Source organism: Macaca fascicularis, chromosome 8, assembly GCF_037993035.2.
Source record: "Macaca fascicularis isolate 582-1 chromosome 8, T2T-MFA8v1.1".
Lineage (NCBI taxonomy): Eukaryota > Metazoa > Chordata > Mammalia > Primates > Cercopithecidae > Macaca > Macaca fascicularis.
Window position 1 is genome coordinate 128,518,636 of NC_088382.1, and position 21,434 is coordinate 128,540,069.

The 21,434-nt window shown below is 39.2% G+C and overlaps 1 long non-coding RNA gene across 1 annotated transcript in view; it reads left to right on the top strand.

The window, feature by feature from the left end:
- The window catches only part of LOC102117305 (uncharacterized), a 265,757-nt gene extending 250,459 nt beyond the window's left edge, over positions 1-15,298 (top strand). The window contains exons 5-6 of the long non-coding RNA XR_001493120.4: positions 13,759-13,881; positions 15,086-15,298. This is a non-coding gene — a long non-coding RNA (uncharacterized lncRNA). The remainder of the gene's footprint in view (positions 1-13,758; positions 13,882-15,085) is intronic.
- Positions 15,299-21,434: the final 6,136 nt, after the last annotated feature.

Sequence of the window (21,434 nt, forward strand, 5' to 3'; positions counted from 1 at the left end):
GGCGGGCACCTGTAGTCTCAGCTACTTGGGAGGCTGAGGCAGGAGAATGGCGTGAACCCGGGAGGCGGAGCTTGCAGTGAGCCGAGATGGAGCCACTGCACTCCAGCCTGGGTGACTGAGCGAGACTCCGTCTCAAAAAAGAAACAAAAAACAAGAACTAATTATAATGCCGTAATAAATGTTAAACCAAAAAAAGAAAAAAGAAATTATAATGAGTAGATTTGGTGACGTAGCCTGTGTTGGAACATACAATTGAGCCAAGGAAGATGCCTCTAATATTTAGTCTTATACATTTTATTTATTTAATTACAGACAAATTAGGTTCAGTTTACAAAACTGAATAAATTGAATTTAATTCTGGAGATGTTCTTAGATGTCTTTCCCTGCTGGAGAACACAACAGTTTTATAAACAGCAAACTTCTCTATTTGCGCTGGCAGAAAGCCATCTGAATTTTGCAGTGCCTTTGCTAAAAACTACATTTACGGAATATTATGCTGAGTCATTATGACATAATTGGGAAAAATACAAGGAATCTGATGCAAATGGGTTCCAAGTCAACTTAATTGCTTAATAGGTGTATAGTACTATGCAGATTATTTAACATCTCTGAGCTTGTTTGTTTAACTATAACATGAGGATGGACATTTGTAAAGTTTAAATGAATTCATACATATAAAATGCACCCCATGTTAGTATTCACTTGCCCAAATACTAGTTTTCTTCATGTCTATAGTTTCTTAGTTTTAGTTTTCTCATTTGTCAAATTGGAATAATAATATTTACTTTCAGTACTGATCGTTCAATGAGAGAATATGTCAAAAAATATTTGGTGCATAGTAGATGCTCAATAAATGTCAAATTGTCCTGCCTTTTCACTTAGATTCTTAAAAGTATACATGGTTTCATATCCTCATGGACAAAGTATTTCTCTGAAAAATTCTAAGATGAAAAAATCCTATGTATCTGAATAATTACATTCTTGACTCAGGGTCAATTAAAGCTTCACTTTGCCTGGAAAGACACAATAGAAACTTGAAGACAAAACAAGAAGCAGATCACAAAGACGTATAAAGTATAATGGAACTAGTCAGGACTTTAAGTAAGATAATTTGTATGTACATTCTCACTGGCTTGGTTAATATTGTCCTGATCTTATAAAAAGAAGAAAAGTAATGCTTTGGAATCATCGACAATACAAGGAAAAACAAGTTGCTTTATTTGTAAATATACAAGTAGATCTTTCTCTAGTGGAGAAAGTGATTCTGAAGTACATTTTCTACTCATTTTTCACATGCATTTTTGTCATACTGGGCCCAAGCTTTGTGGTTGATAGATCAGTTATATGTAAGCCCTCTTTCTGCTGAAAAGTAGTTTTCTACTCTAATTCCATTCTATTTTCATTTATGCTGGAATGATGAATAATGCAGTGTGCAATTACTTCTTTTCTGATTTAATACTAGCATAGGAACTCCTTTCTAGAAAAATATCCAATTAAAATTCACTGTGGCAGATGTGGGTTGTGGACCTGGTCAAAAGGCATAAACTACCAACCCACCCTGTGATTGTTTCAGCAGAGGATTTCCAGGCGTTACTTCAAATGATCTCAGCCATGCATTGCAAGTAATGAAGGTGGCACGAGTTCATACCAGCTCCTTGACTCCCTGGCTGCTACTGAATATGGCTTTATTTTCCATTTGTTGAGCTGGAACATCCCCTCAGATTAAAGAGAAGTCAGCCCTTTGCAGTTTATAAGCACAGTTCTGTTAGGAGAGAGTAATAATAACATGGATGCTGATTTTTTATAGTCAATTTCATTTCTGCTTTAAGGAACAAATTCTTCATTACACTTATAAGCAGAGGCAGAATGGCTCTTGGTAAAAGTTAAAACCTATGCTGAGATCTGTACTGCACTGTTTTATATTCATCATCATCTTTAATAATAAAAGCATATCTTAATTTATGCTCTCAGAATCTGAGATAAAGATTGAATAAGGAGTATATTATCAAAGTGATAACAAGCAGCATATTTCCATAAAGAGTATATTATTAATGTAACATCAGCAAGATGGCAGAATAAGAAGGCCTGGACTCCCTTTCCCCCCATAATTACACTGGTTTAACAACAAAACACAGACAAATTCCCTTTGTGAGAAGTCCAGAAACTAGTTGAGAGGCTCTAAAACCCAGAATGAACATGAGACTAGCCACACTGAAGTAGGTAGGGGAGTTTGAAACACTCTCTCACCATAATCCCTCTTCCTGGTGTAGTGTTATACAATTGGGAGCAAACCCCCAATATCTCAGCTTCTCCTTGGAAAGCAAGAGTTGGACTGCCTGCTCAACACCTTAACTTTTCTAGGGGCTTCCCAGAAGACTGGTTTTTGTCTTGCTTCTCTTGAAGTGCTGACAGGACCCAGTGTATTCTAGCTGCCTTGGAATCAGTGAAAACAAAAATTGCAGTTTGTACTATTAGCTACCATAGCCAGTCTCCCTAGTCCAGCACAGAAAAAGTGGATGAAAAATCTCAGCTTCCAGATTCTCTCTGAGGTATAAAGAAGTTGGACCATGCATACAACACCTCAAATTCTCTAGGAACATGCAAAGGACTGGTTTCTGTGCTGCCTATCTTGGAGCACTAACAAGACCTAACATACTCTTACTGCCCAGAGACTAATGAGAAAAAAGATGGCAGTTTGAACTATCAGCCACCGTAGGCTAGGCCTTCCATTTAGCCCAGCACAGAGCAAACAAAAACATACTCAGAACCCCACTTCTCTTTGAGAAAGAAAAATTGAACAGAAGTGAAACTATTCAACTTTTCCAGATGCTGCCTGAGGGACTGGCTTTAGTCTTGCTTGTTTCAGGGTACTGATGGAACCTCTCATACTCTGGACACCAGGGAGTCACTAAGAACAAAGAAGGTAGTTGGACTAGCAATAAAGTTTGAAAGGTCCCCCCACCTCCCCCGGCAAAAATCTCTGGCTGGGATGATTAGTGAGGGTCTTTTCTTGAATGAGGCAATACTGTGAAGACTAAGAGGGATAGCTTGTATTCATCCATTTTCATGCTGCTGATAAAGACATACACAAGACTGGGTAATTTATAAAGGAAAAGAGGTTTAATAGACTCACAGTTTCATGTGGCTGGGGAGGCCTCAAAACCATAGTGGAAGGCAAAAGGCACATCTCACATGGTGGCAGACAAGAAAGAATGAGAGCCAAACAAAGGGGGAAATCACTTTACAAAATCATCAGATCTCATGAAACTTATTCACTACCGTGAGAACAGAATGGGGGAAACCACCCCATGATTCAATTATCTTCCACTGGGGTCCCTCCCACAACACATGGGAATTATAGGAGCTACAATTCAAGATGAGATTTGGGTAGGGACACATCCAAACCACATCATAGCTGTTTTCTCTAACTTGCAGTTAACCAACACAAAGTACCATGAAAACTTGAAGAAATAGGAAAATGTGTCTCAAACAAAGGAACAAAATAAACCTGAAACCGATCCTAATAAAACAGAGATATATGATCTACCTGACAGGATATTCAACATAACCATCATAAAGATACTCAACAAGATTAGGAAAACAATGCATAAGCAAAGTGAAAATTTCAAAAAAGAGATAAAAAATATTAAAAAACAGACATTTTAGAGCTGAAGAATGTAACTGAACACTAGAGGTTTAACAACAGACCAGATCAAGCAGAAGAAACAGTGAACTCAAAGACAGATAATTGGAAATTACCCAGAGAAGCAAGAAAAAAAGAATGAAATAGTAAGCAAGAGTAAGAAAAGCTTAAGGGACTTTAAGGACACCATAAGTAGACCAATATATGCATTATGAAAGTCAGGGAAGAAAAAGAGGGAGAGGAAAGAAATGGACAGAAATATTATGTTAAAAGTATAGTTTCCAGGCTGGGCATGGTGGCTCATGCCTGTAGTCCCAGCACTTTGGGAGGCCGAGGTGGGTGGATCATGAGGTCAGGAGATTGACCATCCTGGCCAGCATGGTGAAACCTCGTCTCTACTAAAATACAAAAAATTAGCTGGACCTGATGGCACTCCTGTGTAGTCCCGGTTACTCATGAGGCTGAGGCAGGGGAATAGCTTGAGCCTGGGAGGCAGAGGTTACAGTGAGCCAAGATCGTGCCACTGCACTGCAGCCTGGTGACAGAGTGAGATTCTGTCTCAAAAAAAAAAAAAAAAAAAAAAAAAGAAAAGAAAAAAGAAAAAACATCTCTGAAAACATCTCAACTCTAAAAAAGGAATTGGACATCTAGAATCAGGAGGCCTAACAGACTTCAAATAAGTGAAATTCCTCCAAAAATGTACACTTAAATTTATTATAATGAAAGTGTCAACAGTTAATGATAAACGGGGAATTTTAAAAGCAGCAAGAGAAAAAATGACCTGTCACGTACAGGGGATCCTCTATAAGATCTCTCATGAGCTTATTTTTCAGCAAAATCTTGCATGCCAGAAGCAGTGGGATGATTTATTTAATGTGAAGGGGGAAAAAAATTGCCAACATAGAATAGTATACATGGAAAAAAAAATTCCCTTCAAAAATGAAAGCTAGGTAAAGACTTTCTCAGACCAAAACAAGCCAAGAGAGTTCATCACCACCCAACCTGCCTGACAAGAAATGTTAAGGGGAGTTCTTTAAGTTGACAAGAAATGATGATAACATAAAAGCATATAAAAGTATAAAACTCACTGGTAATGATGAATATATAGACACATGGTAATGTAATACTCTGAGAGTGGTAAGCAAGTCACTTTTAAATTCTGTACAAACGTTTTAAAAGAGTATTACAAATAACTATAAATATAAAATTATGTTCATGGATACATGATATAAAACGATGTTAAATGTGACATTAATAACAAAATGGTGATTAACCTAGCTGATGAGATGCTAAGGATTTTGTGATAGTTTCATGGTGGCGGAAGTCATGGGCCCTCCGAGAAGAAGAGCCCTGGTGATGCCACTGACTTAAGGCTGGTACTCCAAGGGAGTGAACCTTAAGGAGGAGAATGAATCCCAATTGGCCAGCCCTCAAAAGGAGCTGCAGCTCAACTTCACATCTTCTTAATTCCTGATATTGGATCAAGATGATCCAGGATTGCTAGGAGCTGTTAGTGAAAACAAAGGCAAATCATCTCTGGAAAAGATAACAACAAGCTAGTCTTCATTTTATTTTTAGAAACAATTTTACAAATACAAAGTTCCAACCACAAAGACCAACCAAAAAAAAAAAAAAAAAAAAAAACACACACACACACACACACACACAAAAGAAAAAACAGGCAAATGAGGAGACATAACCACAGAAAGAAACTTTAATAGAAACAATAGAAAACAGATACAGATCCACAGAGTTTCCGGAAATTCAGAGACTAACTTGAAAATTAAGCAATGTTACAGTGCCCAAGGAAATAAAAGGAGAGAAGGAAATTTCAGCGGAGAATTGGAAACGACGTCATTTTAAATCTTTGCCCTCACAAACAGGGCAATAGTGAATAGACTGGTGCATGTATATATGTAGAAGGAATACGTAGACAATAGAGATATGAAATTTCTGTGTCAAAAACATATGCAGTTGTAATTTTGGTAGCTACTTTGTCCTGCCTAGAAGTGTTACCAATGTATAGTCCCACCGACAAAGTAGTAAAGTAGATGTTTCCCTATACCCTTGATGACTCCTGTATCAATAAATTTTAAAAATATTTTCTAATATTATGGATGAAAATGGGTATCACTGTAATTTTTATTTGCATTTATCTTACTGGTAAAGTTGAATACAATTGCACATGTTTAAGGTCTATTGTTATTTTTTTCTGTAAATATCCGTTTAATTTTTCCGTTGAATTGTTGATCTTTAAAAAAATGATTTATGGGAGCTCTTTATACATTGTACAAATTTGTCCCTGTTTTCTAAGATATAAATTGAAAATATTTTTTTCTCATTTTTGTCCCTGAGTATTTTGACTTTGGTTACTGTGGGTTTTGCCATGCCAAATTTTTTTATACTCAGATTTGTATACATATTGTTTCTTTACTTCCAGTTTTTATATCATGTTTAAGAAAGACTTTGCCACTGTGACATTGTGTATAAGAAATTGCTATCATGGTTTGTTCTTGCACTTTTACGGCTTGATTTTTTTTAAAACTATATTATTGATCCAACTAAATTTTTCTTTTGGATGACTCTCCAATTATTCCAATATCATTTATTGAGTTATTACTTTCTTCACTACACTCCTAACAACAAGCATGAGAGCTCGAATATTCCCACAACCCATAGCAATACTTGCTTGCTTTTCTGTATGCTGATATTTTTGGTTTTAATTTCTCCTGTGTAATGCCTGTTCATATATTCTTTCTAAGTATTCATTTTTAATGTATCTACATATTCTTCATAAAAAAAGGTCATACCAATTTCGTATTATTGCTAGGCAGGTTTCTCAATATGTTATTTACATTTGAAAGATTTCCAAGATTCCTTCAAGCATTACAATTTTGCAATTGAAAAAAACATTAAAAAATGATTTATATCAGGAGTCTCTGACTTTTATAAAAGGGATTTACTTTTAATTTTCCCACAAGCTGCATGGCTAAATGTGACACGAAAGTAACTTAGAATTCTAAAATACCTAGATGTTTGGACAATGTTTGTGTCCTCTCAAAATTCAAATGTTGAAATCCTAACTTCCTATGTAATGGATGTGGGGTCTTTGAGAGTTGATTACATCATAAGTAACGAGATTAGTGCCCTTATAGAAGAGACCCCAGAGAGAGCCCTTGTCCTCTTTGCCATATGGGAATAAAAGAAGAAGTTAGTAGTCCATAACCCAGAGAGGACCCTTGGTAGAGCCCAACCATGCTGGCACCCTGATCTTGGATTTCCAGCTGCAGAACTGTGAGAAATAAATTTCTGTTGTTTATATTCCACCCATTCTATGGTACTATATTACAACAGCCTCAATGGACTCAGACACTAAGGGATGAAGAGGGAGCAGGAAGTCAATGTAGGCACATCAATCATTTCAGAAACATATTTACTCACTAATTGAATAAACATCTACTAAATTTATTACATGCTGGGCTTTGTAATAAATGTTTGTGATAGAGATGACTAAGTCGCCTCCCTTGAAAAACACATGTCTAGTGGGGGAGAGATGCATGTATAAACAAGTGAATTGCAAGAATTACTACAGAAACATTAGCCAAGGACAGAGGACAGGTTTCTTCCACTTTATGACTCAGATTTTCCAGTGTTAAATTAACATGTTTACTATATGGATGACACATTTTCAGTCATATTAGGGGAGGAAAAAAAGAAAATAAAATGAGATTAAACCATTGACTTTTGTATTCAGTCAGCAAATATTTACTGATGACTCATTTTTTCATTATGCCAGGTGTTAGGGATAAAAAAGCTAGCAAATATTAAATGATAGCTTTCAAAGGACAAAGAGTTATCATGTGATTGTAAAACTCCCAGGAGCAGTAGTTCCCTATGGTCCATAGCAAAGTGATCCAGAAGGTTTAACATATTCCTTAGTCATCTATGTTTAATGTCAGGGATCATAATACGTGTCTATGTATGGGAGTAAGCATTTTGATTTCTGACTGTGTTTGCATAACGCTAATTCCATCTGGTTTTGCTGAGAACAAACAGAGATGCATGAAAAAGAAGAAATGTTACGGCTCTGCTTGCACAGATAGTGACCTGACCCTTCCAGGGTCTCCTCAGGCAGAGGTGTCGTGAATAAGGTCAGTTCTGTTCAGTAATATTCCACCACTATGCCAGCAAAGAGATATTTTCCATGCAGACGAGACTGAGTACATTCAGATTTAATGGTATCTAACAGAAAAGCAGAAGTTGGTTATGAAAAATCTATGAAGAAGCTTGAAAGCTAGAGGTTATGTTGACTTTAAATGTAGATACGGTCACTTTATTTCCAAGGCATTGATGGAGTTCTTTGAAGCCCAGCGATTGTAGGAAAGAGTAATTTTAGACAGTTCTTTCTTTAAATTCCCATCAGGAAATATATTGGACATTGAAGTTGCCTTTCATCATTTTTCTACTCTTCCCTCATTATGAATCCATCAAAGATGTAGGTCAATTGGAATAATTCCACTCTACTTAGCATAGTGATTGGCTCATTGGGAGCCACACAGGGCTGCATGGAGGAGTACAATTGAACTAGGCTTTCAAGAGTAGAATTTCCATAAATGGAGAGCATGTCATAGGCAAAAGTGAAGAAACAGGAATATGCATGTTTTTTTCGGGAACTGTGAGCAAATCTTCTTTAACTAGAGCAAAATGTTACACTGTTTTTATCTCCCAGAGCTGTCCAGCTGATTAACCTCATTTCTCACATTCAGCAAGCAATTATTGAACGGTGCATAGTACTGTACTGAGTAATAGATAGGCTTCAAAGGAAGTTGCTTTTGGGTTGAAAAACTTTACTGCAAAGATAAACCCATTGATTTTAGAACTGAAAGCACCTATGAAATGATCCAGCAGAATTCATTCATTTCCAAGTACAGAAACTGAGTCCCAGATAGCTTAAATGAATGGAAGCAGCAATGTATGCAGAGAGAACCGTAAGTTTTAAGAGCCATTTAAACTCCCACTTTGATTTCCATCTCCTGCAAAGTGGCAGTATTAGCACAGGAAGCTGTTGTTGGGATTCAGGGAGACAGCATATGCGAAGCACCAGGCACGTAACAGATACTAAATTAATTTTCCTTTCATGTTCTCCCTTCACTTTATTGTGAGCAACATAGTGATTTCGTGGCAGAGTTAGAAATAAGAATATACTGCTTTGAACCTACAAGAGAGTTCCCTCCTGCCCAGTACAGCAGTCCATTGTTAGAAATCCCATGAGAACTAACCTCAAAGGCCTCAAATTTCTCCAAAGAGCAACGTTTTTTTTCCCCCCACAAACTTATTACTCTTTGTCCTGTGCATATACCAGGCTCATTCTTGCTTTTTTTTTTTTTTTTTCTTTTTTCTTTTTTAGACTGAGTCTCACTCTGTCACCCAGGCTGGAGTGCAATTGTATGATTTCAGCTCACTGCAACCTCCGCCTCCCGGGTTCAACCAATTCTCCTGTCTCACCCTCCTGAGTAGCTGGGATTACAGGCATACATGACCACGCCCAGCTAATTTTTGTATTTTTAGTAGAAACAGGGTTTCACTATGTTGGCCGGGCTGGTGTTGAACTCCTGACCTCAAGTGATCTGCCTGCCTCAGCCTCCCAAAGTGCCAGGATTATAGGCGTGAGCCACCAGGCCTGGCCTCATTCTCTTTTTTAGACCTGTGGACGTCTTATTTCTAAACCCCTACTGCTGCAGGAATGTCTTTCTTCCTTCTTTCTATCTATTCAAATCCTCTCCTTTATTCATTTATTCAGTCATTCAGTCTGAATGGGGTCAGTCCGTCATTAAACATGTGTTGAGTACTTACTGTGTGGCAGGCAACTGGTCTAAGGTTTGAGATTACAGTACTGAAGGGAATATCCCTGCCTTTAAGGAATCTAGCTGGGGCACACCCTAGTTGGAAAGCAGATATGTTCACTCCAGGAAAGGTAAGAAATAATGTTGTGAAGGTATGAGTATAATGCCTTGGGAACATGGGGCAAGGGAAGACTGACTCTATGTGAAGGGGCCTCTGCCATTATTCTACCCCAATTATACATCAATTGCCTTTTTTTTTCTTTATTTTTGCCTCCTATTAACATATAAAGATGGCCACACACAACAGAAACCGTAAGTGTATATACTGCTCGCTATCATTGGATAAATGCCAGGATGTGGGTATAAGTAGCTATATCTAGCCAGAAAGGACCAAGGCAATCTAATCAAGCAGAATATGTTAATGAGGTACCTCAGGTTTATCCAGAAAAGTGAGTTATGCTTAGGGGTATAGGATGAGTAATTTCTTCACCAACAAACTTTAGAAGGGACCTAATGCAGGGTTTTAAAATCTTGCTTGCATGCCAGAATTATCTGGGGAACATTTGAAAAATACAGATGACTAAGCCCAATCCTAGACTTATAGAAGCACGATGTTTTAAAATAAAGTGCAGGAATATGGATTTTTAAGTATTTCATGGGTGATTCTAGTGATTAGCTAGTAACGGTTGGGAAGTGCTGGTCTATTTTGTGCCAACATTTGCAGAACACTGAGAACACGGACATGAATAAAATACTGTCGATTCTACTCCTGCCTTATAAGACAGGTCTCTATCCTGGAAAACCTGCCAGTCAGGTGGAAGGGACAGGCAAGGAAATATACAAAACCAGACATCTTAGAGAAATAGATATAAAGTGAGGTTGCAACACAGAGATAGAAAGGACCAACTCACTCTTGGGAAAAGCAGGAAGTTTCTTAGAATATGGTGCATTTGAGATGAGATATAAAGGACTTGGGGGTTTCTCAAATGAAGGGGGTGAGAAAAGACATTCCAAGCGTAGACTTGAGCCTCTGGCTCCCACTGGACTTAGCCAGCAAGTCTAAGAGGTGCCTGAGTTATAAAGATTGGGGTACTTATACTCTGGGGCCAGGCTCTTAGATGTGTCTGAGGTGGAAACTGATGTTCATCATTCATGTCACTAATTTACACCTGTTTCATATATCATTTTCATTTCATTCAATCAGACATTTCCTGGGTGCCTTTGTACCTAGGAGACATTCTCAAACAGAATTTGCAATGGGAACACACAAGATGGACAAAAATTCTCTCGAATTTGAAGCCCAAGAAAAACTTCCTGAGAAAGATGATGCTAAAGTTAGTCTTAAAAGTTAGAGTTCTCATAAAAATGAGAAAAGGCGGAAAAGGGCTGAATCGTTTTGCGAGTATTACACAATGCATGGAGATGAGAGTGAATTCTACACATGCAAGGACCTTCATGTCCTATGAGGCTGGACCATGGCATTGGGTAAGAGATGGTGGCTATGAATTAGCCTGGGGAGGAAGGTCTGTTTCAGGCTGTTAAAAGATTTCTTATGCTCTGCTGGAGTCTGAACTTCATGTAGGCGGCATTGGGAAACCCTAATTATTTAATGCAGGGCAGATGAGGTCTGATTTACTTTTCCAAAAGGTCATTCTGAGCACATATATCTTTTTTTTTTTCAGCAGAATTGTAAACATCCTCTCAACAGACATCACATCTTGATTCATTTCTTTTTGTTTCACCAGCAAGTGCTTAGCAGAGTAAGTGGCACACGTTTTGAGAGGTCAATAGTTAATGGATTCATTAATTGATTGGGAGGTACAAACCCATCCTTAAGTGAATGCTATAATATGGACTCTATATCCTATGCTGTGGCTAATATTTGGATATCTCAAGCAATCTTAAGCCATGTTTCTTAATTTTAACATGCACACAAATCACCTGGGGATCTTGTTAAAACAGAGTTCTTAATTTATTATATCCTGGGTAGGGTCTACGATTCAGCACTTGTAACAAGCTCTCGGATGTTGCTGTGCCTGCTGCTGATGTGGATTTCCAATTGTGAGTGGCCAGGATCTTAACACTCAGTTGCCTTATTCAGGAAATCTCTGATAGTGGGGTTGTTTATGAACTGTGAAACTTTCTACAGGGATTTTAGAAATGGAGAAGTTCCACCACGAGAGACTCCTCCTTGACTAAGACTCCACACAGCTCCTTTGGGACTGGTTTTGAAGGCGATGGCAGGTCTTTCATGCCCCTGGGACAAACATTGATATTATTTGCCTTTAAGGGAATTTCTGGTGCTGCTGCCAGTTTCTTCTTTGCTCTGCCAAGTATTGAGTTCCACAAGAAAAATCCATTAGTAACAGCAGAGTTGATAATAGAACAGCAGATAAAGTCAAAGGGCTCTAAAAACAGCGTGCTATCAGCGTGTAATTTGTTTAGGCCTATGTAGAATAAAGTCCTTTCTCATGAATTTTCAAGTTTGAAATTTGATTATAAACCAGTTTGTCATTTCTTGATATTTTCCTTTTCTTCCCTGTTCATTTTTACATACTTAATTGTCATATAATGGCATTCTGGATGTCCCTTGGACCTCGCCAGCGTGTAGACACAAAGACAGCCACATCAGTTAGGCTGAATTCTTCTGGCTCAATGCCACTCATTACTGTGAGCAGGAGCTTTGTTCTCTGACCTCTCTAGTGGCTCTCAGAGAAGCCCCAGGCTATGCTCGATGTTAGTGTAGGCGGTTGCTTACACTTTTTTCATCATCTAGCAATGGACCCCCAATGGCTGCTCCATCCTCATATGGCTTCCAACAATGCTGCCCTGGCATCCACTCCATGCACGGGTAGGGACATCCCTCCCTTGGACTGAAGCTGACCTTTCTGAGCCTAAGCTGGTAGGCAAATACTGTCTTTTCTGAGCCTAAGCTGGGAGACACTCAAGGGTAGCAGTAAAGGGAATTGTCTCTGGAGATGGAATGCCACATATCAGCTATGTGATTTGTGCAAGTTGTTGAATCACTCTAAACCTCCGATTTCTTACCTGTACAATGAGAATAACTAGAGTTCTATAATCTCAAGATTGCTGAGAAAATCTTGTTGGCACAAGATTATTGTTGGCACATATAAAACAATACATGCTAACCATCATTCACTGGTTTTCTCTTTATCACCGTGTCCCAGCCTGGGCAAGCTTTATTTTTATTTCACCACAACACAGCTGAGACCAGTTAATAACATCTAATATGACATGGCTGATGGCTCAGGAATAAGAAGAAGGGATTAAAATCAGAGGAAAGTGCAGCTGCTATTTAATATGGAGGCTCTCAGCTGCAATAGCCCCAGGGGTACGTTTCTGGGGGTGTCTTTCAGGGACCTTCTTGCCTCCCTGCAGGACTGTCTTTGTCAGAAGACATCTTTGCCATAAGTCAAAAGAATATCCTTGAACTTATATCAACTCCTTTTAGTCCAAGCTTAGAGATGAGAATTGTTATCTTGGGGTTCATTTCCTTTTCTGGCATCATCTCCTTCTCAGGGTTTCCTTACCCCACTGCCTCTAAAATGATTTTTCTAAAACACATTTATTACTTCACTTTCTCCTGAAAACCACAGGTTGTCCCCCTGGCACTTAGGACACAAAATTCCTATTCGCACAAGAGGTTCTTTATGTGTGCTGATCTTTCTTTGTGAGGTGTACTTTTCTCCTGGTTTTTTTCTTTTTTCAGAAAATGTCCATTCAGTGCTCATGGCCCGGATAAAACCTGACTTCCTCTGTGGATTCTTCCTGGAATTGTCTGGCACACTATATCCCCAAATCTCAGCCAGGCTTCCTCCTCCAGGCCCCATGACACTCCGCACCTTACTGCGTTAACATCATAACGTGTCATAATTTTCCTCCAGTTCTGCCTCTCCCATTAAAGTTGTGCTCTGTGAAAAGGGATGCTTTATCTTATTAATTGTAGTATCCAGTGTGGCACACAGTATCTGGTCATATGGGTGGCCGGTGAATAAACTAATATTTACTGGGCATTTTGTGGGCTTCCCGTTCATCTACTCTGATAAGTACTGTAGATCTGTGAGATAAGTAGGGCCGGTATTACTCTGATCTCCAGTTTATATATGAGAAAAGGAGGTTCACAGAGTCAGGTACCTTGTCCACAGTCACTGGGTCAGCTAAGCCAGGTAAAAGAAGATAGATTTGGACTCAGACCTTTAACTTTAATTTCAGTGTCCACTTTCACTACTTTGTACTGTTTCCTTTGGACAGAAACTAAATCCTGGTAGATAAAGGGGAAGACCTAAAGGAAGACAAGACAAGGGACTAAGGAAATGTTGGGGAAGATGAGAACACACTCAGAAACCACAACTGAAGAATTCCTAGGACTCCCAGGTAAAGCTGCTTGGGTGTAATACATCCTTGGGCATATTGTTGACTGACTTTTAGGCTTGAGGGAAGACTTTGTTTTAAACAAGGTGGATGGAAATGAAGGTGTGGAGAAACACCATGAGAAAGATTTTAATGCAAAGCCAACCCAAGCACCATCTCTCAGAGCCTCATTTCTTTTCAGCAGCTCTCTGGATTGTTCTAAGAGGTGATGGGTAATTTTATAAAAGTCTTAAGCTGTTGTTAAGAGATCTTTTTAAAGCTGAAGGCAAAACAAACAAACATGATATCCTACAAAGCTGAGAATAAGCTTCAGAGAGAGGGAAGGCAGCAGAAATAGTTACTGGGATGGGGAAAGAGATCGCAATGTACCTTGTCTCAAGCCCTGTGAACACTGTCGCCTCACCCACTTGCAAAGTCCCGTGGGCAGCCTGAGCTTGGCTAAGAGGGGAGGCAACAGAGACGCCAGGATGGGAGAGCTCGGAGCTATTTCGGACTCCAGGCCAACATCCACGGAGACCTTGAGTTACGTCATCGGAACTGTCTGGACTTTGGTCCCCTTATGCCAAATGCGGTTTCCGGAAAAAGGATCCTCAGCGTATTTGGAAGCTCATCAACTAAAAGTTGTCTCGTCACTTTCATGCGTGAGATCTTTTCATTTGTGAAGAGCATATTATTTTGCTTAATTATGGGCTGTGAGGAGATGGCATAGAGCAGTGGAAAAAGCCTGGGCTCTGGAGTCAGAGAGACCTGGGTCTGAATCATGGCTCTGCCATCCACCAGCTACAGGACACTGGCCTGGTGGGCCTGCTTCCTTGTCCATAAACTGAGAATAATCTTGCAATAATTAACTATCTTAGAGGGAGGTTGTTAGGATAAGATAATAAATGCACGTCAAGAATCTTGTTCTGCTGTTCAGATATTGAATCATCATTTGCCATTATTAATAAAGTATCTGACTTTTAATACAGTAACATTTAGCATATGAGATTTCTCGTTCACTCTAACAGTATGGGTATAGTGGTATACATAATCTCCTTTTGCTTGTGAATACTGCTAATATTAAATTCCCATTTCTCAAAGACGTTTTCTTATATGGAGTCTTACTGATGATGATTTTCAGCACCCTGACAATTTGTTGTTTTTAAATACTTACAGTTTATTTTGTAATCATCTATGCCATAACTAATTACACTTTTTTTTTTTCAAGGAAAGGGGCATATCCAGAAAGGAGATAAGATCGGAAGCCTTTATTTCCACCATTCAGTCACTCACTGCCTGAGACTTAACTTCATTTCAAGTAAGGGGATAATATTTGGCCCCTATGTATCTTACAAGGGTTGTTTCCCTAAGAAAAAAAATTAGGTAAGATCATAAGTGAGAAAGGAGTTTTTGAATTAAAAATATATACAAATGCAAGTTATAACAATTTTTGTTCTGGATATTTTTGCAGCAGATAGAAAAGTTCTTTGTGCTGTGGCCACCTGCCTAATGCTGTTGACTGGCTGGTAATAGATGCCTGGGAGTCATTTTGAGGTTACTTAGAGCCTCTTTCCACCACCAGATGGAAGGAAATTGGGCAACTTCTTGAGTAATTGGCTCTTCTGACTCACGTTTCTTGCATTGTGACCTGGGTGCTACCCAGGATGAGCAAGGAATTTCCTCTCTGGAGTTGTTTAAGGAATAGCCCTAAACATTCAGCTTCATCTTTTTTTAATGCCTCCTCTAACACTATCTGAGCAGCCACAGAAAAGTATTTGCTGCTGCCGTATTTCAGATCAGCTGAGATATATTTTGAGTAAGTACTCTGGGAAAGGCACAGAATACCATTTCTTTACTGAGGTTCTCTTCAAGGATTTCCATCCCCCCTTAAAGACCTAATTGGGATGGAGCAATGCATTTAGAACATGATGTGAGTACCAACAAGGAGTCAGGAGACACCTTTCAGCTGTACTTCTTTATCCTTCCCCCCTTGCTTCCTCTGTCTCTGGTTTGCCCTTTTGCATCTCTTCTTTTTCCTTTCTTTTCTTGTATTACTTTCTCTTGATCAATAGACCTGCCGTAGCCTTCCCAGACATAAATTATCAGCTTCCTTAGAATGCCTCGGAATGTGAACAGTTGTAGCCAGTTAGTCCAGGTCTTAGATTCTCACCCCTTGCTGTGTATGTAATTATCCAGGGAGCTTATGAGCCATGGGCCCCAATGGAATCATTATTCCTGGGGGGTGGGATGGGCCCTAGACCTGGTATTTTCAAAAACTTTCAAAAATGATTCTAAAACATATGCAGGTTAAACTGGTTGCAGACACCCAGGAAGCAAAAATATGACAAAACTACCCTAAAAGTAAAATAAAATAAGATTTTTGGCTCAAAGTGCAGTAATCCTGTTATCTGGCCACCTTATTTGTGTCCTATTCATCAAATAAATGGATTTGTTTTGTTTTTTGAGAACCACAGAAAGAAAAATTTGTCATGCCCAGGCAAATCTTACAGGTGAGTTCTACATTTAAGGCAAGTGGCCATAAAACACTTCTACGGCTAATATTTGTTGAGCGCATGTTCTGAGTCATGTGCTATGCAGAATACGTTTACCATACATTGTCTCATTTAATCCTCTCAACAACTCTGAGGCATTATTATTCTTCTGGGTTTACAAATGAAGAAAGAAAGGCACCAAGCAATTGCTTAACTCGCTCAGCACCTGACCACTAGTTAGAAGTGGAGCTGGGAGATTTGAGTATAAGCAGGTAGACTGCAGAATCTCCCTGTTAATCATCGTGTTATATCTCCTTTACACTGTGACAATTAAGGTAAAATTACAAAAATTCATGAGAGCAGTAGTTCTCAATCTTGCCTGCATAGTAGAATTGTTGGGAGAGTTTTGGGAAAAAAAAAAAAAAGAAATCCTTTGCTCAGGTCATGTGATCAACCAATTTAATCCATATCTGATATGGTTTTGCTGTGTGCTCCTCGAACTCTCATCTTGAATTGTAGCGCCCATAATTCCCACGTGTTGTGGGAGGGACCCAGTAGGAGGTAATTGAATCACGGGGGCAGTTTCTCTCATACTGTTCTGGTGGTAGTGAATAAGTCTCACGAGATCTGATGGTTTTTCAAGGGAAACCCCTTTCACTTGGTTCTTATTCTCTCTTGCCTGCTGCCACGTAAGACATATTTGCCTTCCGCCATGATTGTGAGGCCTCGCCAGCCACATGAAAGCGTGAGTCCATTAAACCACTTTTTCTATATAAATTACCCATTCTTGGGAATGTTTTTAGCAGCATGAAAATGGACTAATATCATATCTCTCAAGAATGTGACTCTTGGGAGGCCAAGGTGGATGGATCACTAGGTCAGGAGTTCTAGACCAGCCTGGCCAACATGGTGAAACCTTGTCTCTACTGAAAATACAAAACTTAGCTGGGCGTGGTGGTGGGCACCTGTAATCCCAGCTACTTGGGGGGCTGAGGCAGGATAATCGCTTGACCCCAGGAGGCAGAGCCTGCAGTGAGCCGAGATTGTGCCACTGCACTCCAGCCTGGGTGACAGAGCAAGACTCAGTCTCAAAAAGAAAAAAAACAAAAATTAGACCCAAGCATTTTAAAAGTGTGCCCCAGGTGACTCTATGGTACAATCAAGGTTGAAAAATACTGGATTAGAGGAATGAGAACAATACAGATGAGAATCATCAGGGAAAGCTTCACAGGTGAAGTATTGCCAGAACTTGTCCTGTGGCAGGCAGAATAATGTTCTCCCTGACCCAAGATGTCCACATCCTAATCCTTGTGACCTTTGAGTATGTTACCTTCCATGACAAATAGGAAGTAAGACTGCAGATGGAATGAAGGCTGTGAATCAGCCGACCTAAAATGGGAAAGTAGCTTGGGTTATCCAGGTGGACCCAATGTAATCTCATGGGCCCTTAATGGAAGAGGGAGAGAGAAATGAGAGAATCAGAGAGTCAGTGGCCTCAGAAGGACTTGGCCCAATATTGCTGACTTTGAAAATGGAAATGGACTCTAGGAATGCAGGTGGCCTCTAGAAAATGAAGAAGGTCAGGAAGCAGATTATCACTCAGAGAGAGTAAGCAGAATGGACATGTTTTGGCCAACATGATTCTAATCCAGTGAGACCCATTTTGGGCTTCTGACCTCCAGAATTACATGGGAAAAAAAAATTGTAGTGTTTCATGATGTTATTTGGCAGAGAAAATAAGTTGTATTTTTAAGAATTTGTATGAGACTGTTAGTGTTAATCAAGAATAACTGGTTGAAATAAAAATAATAAAGGTAGTAATGATTTTGAGAAAAAAGTATTGTTAAAGCCACTGTTCGTGGAAATTTGTTTCAGCAGGAAATTAGTACAGTGGCTTAATAAAAAGGGAGAATTTAGAGAAAATATATGGTGGGAATGAAAAATATGTGTTTAGCTACAGATTAGATTTTTATGTTGAAGCACAGCATATATTTTGGAGAATTACATGAAGCCCTTGATAGCTAAGCAGAAAAATGTGGTTATAAGAACAGAGGAGGCAAATGTACTGGAGTTTACTAATAACAAGGTATGTTGTGGATCATACATGTACTAGGCACCTACATATCTGCTCTATGAAATCCCTCTACGATGTAGACATTTGTAACTTGTAGCTGAACCATGATTCAAACTCAAGGCTCTGGACTCCAGAATTAGTGTTCATTCCAGTTACCACACTGTGCCTTTCCTCCTTGCTAAGACCATTTGGAACGCTAGTGATTTTTCTTATCTCCCTGAAGCACATGGCAAGGAACTGTGATCTTACAGAGGACCTCATGGTGCAGAGACAAAGGGTTCTTGTACAAGTTTCTTAGAGGAAAAAATAAGTGGTGATAACTAGGATGTTTAAAGAAAATTGACCTGACAGTTACATGCAAGAAGGATTGTAGTTGGTGAACCTAGAGGCAGGCAGAACAGTCAGGAAGTTCGACAATAACTTAGGCTCCTGAGGGTTTGAACTCTGAGTGGCAGTGGATGTGGGAGTGAAGGGGAGATGAATTCAGGAAAACTTGAGAAGAAAATCAGTTGAAGGGAAGATAACTTGCTTGAGAAGGGCAAAAGCACGGCATAGTCAAAGACAATTCCAGGTTTTCAAGTCTGGCAAGATGAAAAGATGTTTGGTGGTGTCCCTGACAGAACTGGGAGTGTTGGAGAAGGTAAGAAGTTTGGGGGGGGGGTCAGGTGGTGTAAGGTAATAATAAAAATCTTTTACATAATAAAAGGTTTGCCTGGCCTCTGTCCCTGGTTTCTGGAAGGGAGACTTTAAATCCTTGGACCATCCCAGGTGATGAAGAGTGTCTTTGTTATGCTAATAAGATAACTTATGATAGACCCGTAGATGATTTTGAACAGGGACTGGTCAGCAGAAAGACCAATGATGTTGATTAGAGTATTGGAACTCTGAGTTGGCCTGACTTCTGGGGAAAGAGAGGACTGGAAATTGAATTCAATCATGTGGTCAATGACTTAATCATGCTCATGTAATGAAACTCCAATAATAACTAAAAGGTGTAGCTTCCTGGTTGGTGCACACATTATTGCTGTGCTGTGGAGGTAATATGCTGATTCTATAGGAATAGGGTATGGAAGCTTTACATCTGGGAGCCTCCCGGATCTTACCGCTATGGATATCCTTTATAATAGAATTGTAATCACAAGTATAATGCTGTTCTGAGGTCTGTAAGTCATTCTCATGAATTATCAAACCTGATGGAATTGTGGGAACCCCCAATTTGTGGCCAGTCAAAACCGTGGTGGCCAGGGGACCTTCTGAAACCTGTGGCTGGCATCTGAAGTGCGGGCAGTCCTGTGAAGCATTTTGCCCTTACCTGGGAGATCTGCACATACTCTGACTAGTTACTGTCAATTAAATTTTAGTTCACTCACTTTGGGGTGGAAACAGAATAGGTGGACGTTAAGATGACGTTAATTCCTGTCTGTAGGCAAAAGACGATTATGTGAAACCAGTTTCCACTTAATACTGAGGCAAAAAAAAAAAAAATCAGAGAAAATTAAATGCAACTTTTAAATATTCACTTCTTGATTTCTGATTGACCTCTCTCTGACTTCCACAATGACTTTTTGGCCCAGTGTGATGGAATAAAGTATCAGGGGTTTTAAAGACAGAAATGAGTTCAGATTCTGTCCTTGTCAGTGACTTGCTATGAAATAGCAGGCATGTAACTTATTCTTTTTGGATCGTAGCCACTTATCCTAAAATGAGAATATTGATGCCTAATTTGTAAAGCTGTTAAGAGGATGAACATAAAAAGGTAAGCTCTTGGTACGTAAGAGATGCACAAAGAATGTTATTTTCTGCTGTCCTTTATTTCCAATTGCAATGGTTCTTTCTGAGAGAGATTCTTTTATCCAGATTTATCAGAAGGGAGTCAAAGTGATTGATGTGGCTTCACGGAGCTTTCAGCGAACTCTCTGACTTTGGGGGATATGCTAACTCATCCTCTCAAAAGTCGGTGGCTGTTAGAGAGTTTTGTTCTAAGAAGAATTTTACAGTAATTGAAGAATTTGTAATCTCTGCCATGTATGTGAAGAGAAAAGATCTCTGCAATGCCTGCATCAGCTTGGCACCACATTTGTCACTGACTAGCTGAGCTACAGGTGTTTTGTGAATGATCTCAACGGCACCATTGCAAGAGTCATACTATATACGTAAGTGATTTTTCCAAAGAGACCAAACAAGTCTGAAGCCCAGAATGACAGCCAGGCCCTTGGATTTGTCCTTGTATCCTCAGCTTTCCTCTCCTTACTTGCCTTTCTTCCACTTTGTGGTGAGGTGGTTACAGCTGTGAACCAAATAACTGGCATAGTTATCTTGAGGAATGCTCCTGAATCATCACCCTCAAAATGATTACATGAAATGGTTGGGCACCATCTCTTTTGCGAATTTATCTCTTGTGAAGAAATGTTAATACATGCTTTAACTATGACATACTGTGATAGAAACTTGTAGGGAATGTCCAAATAGGCTTTTGAGGTTTTATTCCACCTATTAGGCATACAGGGAGACTGAGTCCCAAAGTAATCAAGTGACCTGCCCAAGCCATACTATTTAAGAGAAGAGACAGGATTTGAAATCAAATGTCTTACTCTGAAGCCATTTTTGAAAGACTGTAACTTATTTCTAGGTGGAATCTGCTCCTGTTTTCTTTTTATTCTCAGACTCTATCTGATTTTATTTTTTCCAGACAATTTATTATGACATTTTTTATTCTTTAAATATAGCTTAGTCAACAGAGCTTATTTTCAAATTGTTTGTAAATAATATAGTACTAGATACACTAAAGTGCCAGTCTGCTGGCTTTAAGGTTTTTTGTTGTTGTTGTTGCTGTTTAACAGCTAGTTTCAAATTCAGGGTTTGGGTTTAACTGAAATTTATTCTGGAGGTTTCAGCAAGGTTTGCTTCTTTTGCCATCTCCTCTTAATGAGCAAATCCTGGAGACTTCCCTTGCCACAAGTGCTTAATGGCAGAGAACGTCTTGTCACCATCCAAGGCATATCCTTTTGAGT